Below are 10,044 nucleotides of genomic sequence, written 5' to 3'. Positions count from 1 at the left end.
GCAGATTTTTGCTTGAGTACCTAACAAGTAGAGGATAAGAACTGCACCTTAGGAATTGTAAGTAATATGAGGGTTGAAGGTTTTAGTCAACAGTAAGCACCATGCATGGCAGCAATAAATATGGTCACCAAAAGTTTAATAGTATTTTAGGCTATACTAAGAGAACCAGGAAAATAACAATTCCTTTCTACTTTGTTCTAGACGATTGTGATCAGGAACAGATGTCTCACTTAGTATACACCAATAGCAGTGACCAGAGAGAGAGACAAAGTTGGTGAAAAAAAAATCAAAACAGCATGCAGTTGAAAGACCTATAGATTCCAGAAAGACAAGAAGACTCAACAGATGCAGTGTAGGAGTCAGATGGTGACACACAAACATTTGAAGAGAAGTGGCCACCCAATTTTGTCAGAGAGAGATTTTGTTTAATAATAAAAAACTTTCTATTAGATCAGACCCTCCAAAGAAGGCCTACCTCAAAAGGTAATATGTTCCCATTCACTGAAGTATTGACTCAGGCCACACAGATATTTAACTGAAATGCTGAAGACTCAGTAATATAAGAGTAAATGAGCTATATAATGTTTAATGTTCCTTCCAAGCCTAAGAGGCCTTGATTCCAAGATGCTCAAATATACAATTAGCTAAGAGAAAGTAAAAACTATTTGTTTTTATAATGAGGAGTGTGAGCACCCGTGAAAAAGAATCCATTTAACACATAACTCCAAAACTTTCAATATCATAAATTTTGTAGGCAAATGTTTTCCAGAGTGAAAGAGGTCTATAAGGTAGGTGTAAATTTACCTGACTAAAAATGTCCTTGTTTTCCTGAGATTTATTTACAAAGGAACTCAAAGATTTAAGGTTGGAATGAAAAGTCAGAGCAAACAAACAAAATTTAACATGGGCATGAGGTAGTATTTCCAAGAAATATAAAAAAATTTGTTTTCAATGTGCAGGTCATGTACAAGAAGAAAAAGAAATGTATGGCTTTTTTCTTTTTTTTTTTTTTTAATAAGGGAAAACAGAACACTCATAGAAGAACGCTATGTTCTCAGTGTTTTAAAACATCTTATAAGAATATATGCCTCGTATCTCATGAACCGCTTCTGTTCTCATGGTTCCCCTACTCAAACTGCCTAGCCTCAGCATATTTTCAAATACACCTGCTTCAATATGTAGCTATTGTTTGCCCTGGTCTCCTGAACTAGGGGTGGATTTAATCTCTGGCCTGCAGCCTTTCAGACTACATGGTCTCGAACTTTCACTCACTATTCCTTTATGGCAACCCATTTTAGGTTCCAAAGAGGTGGGAATTACGACCCTTCTTATCTATATATTCGAAGGAGAATGCAGCTACTGCAATACAATTTTAAAATATTCCAAAGGGATATAGTTCAATAAAAATTTATTTCCAGTCTTACTTCTCATAGATGTCCATGTTACACTGAAGAAAATCAATTTTGAATAATTTTGGTAGCTTTGTGAAAGCTTCTTAGATATTGTCCAAAAATGGTTCAAATTCTCTAGACCCTAAGGGCCATCCTCATACTGTTCATAAGATGCATACAAAAATCCCATTCCCTTGGATAAGAGTACAAGACATGCCCTAGAACATTTACTGAATACTAAGTTTTTCATGCTAAGAATTTGTTCTTTTTCACATTTAATAATCATCAAATGCCATTTCACTCGAGTGCTCAAATATACCACTGAATCTATGAATAGACTCAATTTATGTTTTGTTGGATCAATACATGTGAATAGACACCAGAAAAGTATTAATGCCAATATGTGGAGCTTAAGTAATTAACATTTAATCATATTCAGAAATGGCCCAGAAACATGGAATCATTGAATCTTGTCCTTTCTGAGACTAAAGCGTTTATCATGTATAATCTGGGATCCAAGATAAGAGTCACTTCTACAGCACTCCTGACCAAGGGCAGGCCCAGCCAAGGCTGAATGACTTTCTCCAATGTACCACTCATACATTTATTTGCCTACCTGAGGAGGTATATTCTGAAGCAAGGTCATGCTGACACACTCATAGGGTGCAACTCTACTCACAACTGTAAGGTTTGATGGAGACAACAGTAAACTTCTTTTATAGATGAGGAAGCCTGTGAGTAACAGCTATCAACATTTCTAGGTTGAAATAATCTCTTTTATTCTTTTCCATGCATAACCCCACAGGTTCCACCAAACACTTGGCAAAGAACTTGTGTATTTAAAAAGAAAACTTTTTTTGAGGAAAAATTTTCCATGATTATGTCAGGAGCCACCTAGAGATATATGGGTTTAGGAATATGTCTTCAACAGTATAGCTGCAATTAGGAATATTTCTTCAGCAATATTGGCAAATCAGATGTGTCAGAAAATGCTTACATAAAATAACGAAGACTGCTAAAACCATGGACGAAACAAAAGGATTTTAAAAGAGTATGGTCAAAGAAAGAATTAGTGGACACATAGTTCTTTGTTATATTATTATATTCATTAGATGCTCAGAAAGGAATGTTCTTGGAATTCATTAGTTTAATTCCCTCAAGAAATACCCTCAATTAATTACTTCTATGTGATATGCTTTTCATTTTAAGCAAGATGTAAGAATTTACCCCTTGAAGAATTTTTATTTATCTTCTGCAGGTAACATGTATAATTGCCTAGTAAAATGCCAGATACATAGTAATGCTTAATAACAGTAAATAAAATGGGGAAGGATTGTTATATACAGTTGATCATTTACATTTAAATTCATAGCTCTGTTTCTATTTTAATTTTTATGCCGTTTGTTTTGGCAAAGTATTCCAACCTCCTGGAATAATTTTAAACCATAATCCTGTATTACTGAATTTACTATACTTCCTAGTGTATAAGAAGTCCCCATCCTTTCATTCAGACATTGCTGACAATAGTGACTGTGCAGGGCCAAGGACAAAACACTAGGATACTCAATGGATACCTTTTCAAGGGCAAAGATTTGTTCTTTGGGGAGAATGACAGCGCAGTGATTTAATTCTGTTCATGCTTAGAGCAAATGTGGCCATTCAGCGTAATTTCTTAATTATGATAAAAATGAAAATGTAAAGGAAATTATTTCAGACCAAAGTAAAGGCGTATGGAATGAAGATACTGTGTAATCCACTTTATGTCCATGAGAGATTTGGATCTTTTATATTAATCACATTTAATTCTTTGAACATATCACCTACATCATTTAAAGTTATAATTAGCACTGAATGGCAAGAGAAGATCACCAAGTTGGAGGTCATGGAATGAAGCCAGAGTATTGACATTGGAGTCTACTAATATTATTTGCTTCATCAAACTCCACAAGTATGATGGCTGCAAAGGATGGACATTCAGGCAGTAGCTGTATGATGAAGTGAAGTGAAGTGAATGTGCAGCAGAAATATTTAAAACACATAGGCATCTTGGAAAATGGCAAGTACAGTCAAATGGTGCATTTTGAGCAAAATGGTGAAACTCCAAGGACAGAGAAACAATGTCAATCTGCAAAGGCGTCCATGACTTAATGACTCCAGTTGTAAACCAATATGAGCCTCAATGTTGAAGAAAGCACAGCCTTTTGAGTCATGGTCACAGACAGAAGCTGTCTGTGCTTGTATCTTCAAAGAAGAGGAATCAAAGAAGAGGAAGAGATCTTGAAGATCCAAGATTAACATTTCTACTTGCAGTATTTGAAAATATGTAATTATGATGCTTATTAAAAACACAAAGAACAAACCAAAAGAGCATTTTTCTGTGTCTATATCTGGTGGTATCTAGAATACCTCATCCTTACATATCATCAACATGGAACAGATTGTGTGACATTTCAAATTATTTTTCATATTGCATATGTTTTAATTATAAAATTTGTGGGAAACTATCAGAAAGCAACCACCCTTAATTAACATAGCAGAATCAACAACCCACAATGAGGATCACATTTAACTCCCTCTATGTGCGGGAGGGGCTAGTATTAAGTCAGGCAGCGTGAAAAGGAGTCACCAGGTAGCAGAGTGCTGTGAGAGGCACTTGGCAGGTCAGAGCTTTGGAATCAGAAAAGACTTAGCCTGGGGCACCTGGGTGGCTCAGGTGATTGAGTGTCTGACTCTTGATTCAGCTCAGGTCATGACCTGAGGGTCTCTAAGGGTCTTGAGATCAAGCCCTGAGTCAGGCTTTAGCCTTGACTTGGAGGCTGCTTAAGATTGTCTCTTTCCCACTCCCTCTGCACCTCCCCAACAAGGAAAGAAAAAAGAAAGAAAAAGAAAAAAAAGAAAGGATTTAGACTGGATCCCTGAACTGCCCCTCACTTTGTGCAGTAGTCACTTAACCTGTCTGAGACTCAGTTTTCATACATATACAGTGAGGATAATAACCTGAGATTCCTGTGAAAAGTAACCAAAAAATATAACGTACATTAAGAGTGGTCGCAGCCACAACCATCATTTCCCTAGACATATGATAGCTGTTGCATTTGTTTGGACAACAAATATCACCAAAATAAAGATATATGAACCATTCATTTGGGAGTACACAAAGTAGATTAGATAATTTCTTTATTCTATAGGATTTTATTTTAGTCTGAAATAATCGACCTCAAAAAATTTCATCTGAAATAATTGAGAGTTTGCCTATACTTTCAGACTGAATCAGAAATGTAGTAAATAGAGCCCATGCAGATAGCGTGCCTTAGTGGTTGGTTAAGAATCAAGGTACAGGAACTCTGCAAAGTGTTTTGGCGATACCCCTTATAGTAAAGCTAAAGACATCATCTATGACCCGGCAATTTCACTCCTAGGTCTATATTGAACAAATGCATAGACATGTTCACCCAAAAAAATACGTCCTAGGATATTCACAGCAGCCGCACACTGGAAACTACCCAAAAGATCACCAAGAGTTGAATAATTAAATTGTGATATATTTGCACAAAGGAATACCATTTAGCAGTGAGAATGAATGGCATAGAATGAGAAGTAACAATATGGATGACTCTCACAAACATAATTATGTTGAGCGAAAGAAAACGAACACAAAAGAAAACACACTATGTGACCGTAAAGTACAAAAACAAAAGAAACTAAACTGTGTTGTTAGAAATCAGGATCGTGATTACGCTTGGGAGGTAAAGGAGGGAAGGGGATGCATAGCGACTAGTCAAGAGAGGTTTATGTGGGGCTGGTAATTTCCTATTGTTTGACCTGTGCACAGTTGCACAGATTTATGAAGTCTGAGAAAATTCATCAAGCTCTATACTGATAGGTGCACAATTCTGTAGGTGTATTATAGTCAATAAAAATTAAGAAATTAAGGTAGGCTAATAATCAGTGCTCGATCTTAGCATATTCTTTGATCCTTTATCCCATAGTTTTCAGAAGACAAAAGCACACTAGCAAGAGAGAGTTTCCAGAAAGCTTTTGACCAGAACAAGTCTGAGTGTGCTACTCAGCTCCTGAATAAATGCCAGAAAACACATTGTTTAGAGACATTATTAAAATTCATGCAATTTAAATGTTAATGTTTTAAGCATGACCTTATGCTAGTGGAAAAATGCTCTATTTGCTATTTGTTTCCAACATGCAAATAGAAAATTTACATAACTGTGTCCTAATATTTTGCTTATAAAAAGTTGAATTAGATGAGAAAAGTCTTTTATATCTCCATTGCATATTTTTATCCAATATTACCATTTGCCCTTTCAACTCATTTCTGGACATAATGAATGTATTGCCACCTACTGGTGACTCCACCTGTAAATGTGTGTCACCTGAAACTTTGAGAAGATAAATATTGTAAACTAATGTTACTTTACAACTCATATGCACTGACATATAAAATCACATTCATATTTTAATATTAGTCCTGTGAATTTTTTTCTTTAAGTGAAATCGACTTTATGTATTTTAATTCTACTTTATGTATGTGAAATATTACTTTATATAAATGGCTTACGTTTATTGGGATGACTTAGTCCTCGTTTGGAAAGTACACCCTCCTGTTATCCATGTCTGCTGAGCTAAAAATGATAGCAGTTTTAAAAGGTTTAGAGGAACTTGTGTATATAGAGTCATTTGTTGAGATAAAAAAAAAAAAAACTGGCCTTGTTCGATCATTTTCTTTCTACTTTTTGAAAGTGTTTATTTTTATTTATAATAAAATGAAATGAAAGCTAAATATTTATTTTTTACTAAATCAAATGAACTCACTTTTCTTTTGTGGAAGATAATTTCACTAACGTTCCCTAAATTGTTTTTATAACTTCCCTAAGTTGGTATTTAGACTTCAGTTTGCAAAAGAATGCACTAATTGCCATAATGGATTAGTTTCCTTGAGTAATGAGCAGGTCAGGTGTACTTTTAGTTCCATGAGTTTCCTCTAAAGCCAGGACTCTGAAGAGCTCTTATTTTGGCCTAAAAACAGCACGCATAAACTTAGCATCACGTTTAGGGTTCCCTGCACCTTCTCTTCCATTGTCTGCTGCTCTCCTGTGCCTTGTGGAGAAGACATCCTTGCTGTGACAAAGTCTCCCTTCCAAAGAAGACCCCTGGACACAGTCCCTTAAAGGAAGGAAACATCCTTTTTTTTTCTTCTCTGGATTATTTCATAGTATCACATATTTTGTGGGGGGCGGGGGGGTCATTGATTTTGTGTTCCCTGACTGCCTTGTCTTTACCCGTTTCCTACTCTGGAATATATCCTTCATGGTAGTGATGTATTGATCCACTTCCTTCTTCCTCCTCTCTGTGCACGTCCCTGTTAGCTGCTAGTGACAGGGGAAAGTATAAAGGTGGTTAAGAGGTAATTTCTTACCCCCAAAAGGCTTACCATTGAATGGCCAGGATTGCCTTTTTTGAGATTAAGAGAATCAATAACAAAAGGATCTAAGAACTGATTGAATGAATATATGGTGATTGACAAGAGTTAATTAATGCTGTGACAGCTAACAATTTCCTTCAAAACAAAGCTCAACCGTGTGGCTGTTCTATTTTCCAAATTTCACTCATAACATTTTGTGAAGAATGAAGCCGCTATGGCTCCCTATAATGGGCGTTTGGATTGCAATCTTTAAATCTAATAGCCATCTCACAGGATAAAGAAATCAGAAGTGTCAGAGAGCAGATGAAGACTATATTTGAAGGGGGCAGAGGGCTCTTCAAGTGCTTCTGAAATCACCCCTGTGGGCACCTCATGTCAGCCAGACAGTCTATAGCTAGAAATAATATTAACAATGTAAAATGATGTTCCTGAATATTAGATCTAGATTCACATTAATGCAAAATACATATGTAGAAATGCTATGATTTCAACTGCAAATTAATTTATAAGAGTGGTGCAGAATGCTAAATACCTTTAGAGAAGAAAAGTAATTTTTTTTCCTACTCTCTCAGGGAGTATTTTATATCTGTAGTCAAGTTGTTGTTGCCGAGATACCTTGGCTTCCTGGTGATTTATAAAAGCAGGAAAAATCTGTGAGCATTATCGGTATTGTGCGCATGCTGTCTCCAGTTATGTGTCCCTACTGTTTGGGCCAATGTTCCTAAAATTCAGCCATGGTAGGCTAATGTTTCTCTAGCCACAATTATGTAAGGGTAATAACTACCATGAATGAAGCGCTACATAAGAATGGATAACTTTACTAAGTTATAAATGTGAACATCCCCCAAATGCATAGGGAGAGAACCTGTGTTAAGTCATTGAAAATATAGATCATGATGAAAATATATGCATTCACTTAGGCAACATTTATTTATCATCTAGTATTTGTCCTATTTTAGGTTTTTGGTAAAAAATAGGCAATGGTTCCCCTGATTAAAGGACTTAGTCCCAAAGGCACAACAGACAAACACAAATACACACTGTGGTAAGGGTGGAGTATAATACACTGCCTACTGGATCAGTATTTCTCAGGATCTTGTGTTTGCTCCTCATCCTCTGATTTCTTCTTAAGAGGGGTATTCCTCGGCATTCGGCATTCTTTCCTCCTCTTCTGGCTACGCCTTACCCCTGAGTGACTTCTTCCCTCTAACTGGCTTCAATAGCCCCCATGCTGGTGAGTCCCAGATACTTCTTTTCAGTTGAGGTAGCTCCTCAATTCTTTTCAGAGTCTACTCAACACCTCTACTCAGGTATCCCATGTGCATTTCAAAAGCAACTTATCTAGAATAAAATGAGTCACCTTTCCTTCTCTTCCTTTTCTCTTCATCTATCAGAAAAGAAAAGCCAATGAGAAGAAAAGAAGGAAGAGAAGAGAGGAGAGGAGAGGAGAGGAGAGGAGAGGAGGGGAGGAGAGGGGAGGGGAGGGGAGGGGAGGGGAGGAGAAGAGAGAGAAGAAGAGAAGAGAAGAGAAGAGAAGAGAAGAGAAGAGAAGAGAAGAGAAGAGAAGAGAAGGGGAGGGGAGGGGAGGGGAGGGGAGGGGAGGGGAGGGGAGGGGAGGGGAGGGGAGGGGAGGGGAGAGGAGGAGGTCACCATGATGATCTGTGGCCTGGTCAGAAACGTGGGCATTACGCAGATTCTCTTCTTTGTCTTTTCCCCACGGTCCAGCCTGTGCACCCCCGCTGCGTGCCCCCGTGATACACCCCGCAGCCTTGCATCTGAATGTGCTCCTTTCCCATGGCCTCACGCAGGCCTTCCTCCATCCACCTGCCCATACATTCATTTAGCAAATATTTCTGAAGCAGCATCTCCATTTCAGGCCTTCATCTTCCTTTTTTCTCAGGCCTTGATCTTCTTGTTGCAACAATCTCCTGCGTTGTGCCCCTAATATCGTTTTGGTTAGAAATGCAAATCTGGTCCAGTGACTTCACTGAAATATCTCCCTTGGCTTTTCATGGCCCTGAGACGTGGTTTTCACATATTGGGGGTGAGAGAAAGAGGTGTCAGGAACTTGTTAAAATAATAATTACCTTTCAGCATCTAATCCTATAGTAGAACTGATATAAAGCAGATAGAAAATGTCAACTCTGTTCCCCTTCGTCCACCTGTCAGAGCCCCACCTCAGAATGGCTTTGAATGGCCAGATAACAGCAATAATTGATCCTTCGTCCTTTTCCTTCTCGACTAATTAAGAAAAAAATAAATAACATATTTTCTCATACATGGTATGTATAAATAAGACTTTTTTAATGTTTACTAAGGGGTAATGAGGAATCTGGTGATAGCACATGTTAGATATCCAACTTCTTACCACAAAAAGCAAAGGTAGCTAAATTAGCAGAATATCCCCACCATTCTACCTTCATGAGCTTCTCTCTACTACCCAACTGGCATCCTTTCCCTTCTTTTGATATGAGAGGTTGAAACAGTATGAAGGGAGGGGAATGGGATGCCATGGGATGCTGTACTATGATAACGGGATCCTCCCGTGTCTGTGAAAGCCTCTCTCCGTGTCAGACTTAGCCCCCTGACAACATGGCATAGAGAACACAATCTGTCCAAGAGTACCAGCTAAGAGACCTCCAGCCAAATGCTGTCTGTCTTAATTGCCCCAAGAAGTTAGAGGCTATGGATGTATGGACTCCGGAGTACGTTACCATAAAACCTTTCTTAAAATAGTAGTTCAATATGCCAGACAGATAAATCTGGAGTCCTTCCTGTAGAAGCTGGGTGGATCACTGGAACTCTGATTTCTTTTCTGCTTGTCCCTGCCCTCAACACAGTACCCTTTGCCCTCTACCTACTGGAGGCCCCTCCAGCTCCTGGTTTCATCTGCATACTACCGCTTCCAGAGTCCTATTCCTAATACTTTTACCCTGATCTTACTTTTTTTTTTAAGATTTCATTTATTTATTCATGAGAGACACACACACAGAGAGAGAGAGAGACAGGCAGAGGGAGAAGCAGGCTCCGTGCAGGGAGCCCGACATGGGACTCGATCCTGGGGCTCCAGGGTCACACCCCTGGCCGAAGGTGGTGCTAAACCACTGGGCCACCCAGGCTGCCCTGATCTCTTCCTTTGTACCACCCTCCCAGCTACCAAATTGGCCCTGCCTCTATTCCCTTCCCCAAGCCCTCTGCTCTACACTCTCTGGGCAA

Source organism: Canis aureus, chromosome 31 (assembly GCF_053574225.1).
Source record: "Canis aureus isolate CA01 chromosome 31, VMU_Caureus_v.1.0, whole genome shotgun sequence".
NCBI classification, from domain to species: Eukaryota; Metazoa; Chordata; class Mammalia; order Carnivora; family Canidae; genus Canis; species Canis aureus.
This window is presented reverse-complemented; position numbering follows the sequence as displayed.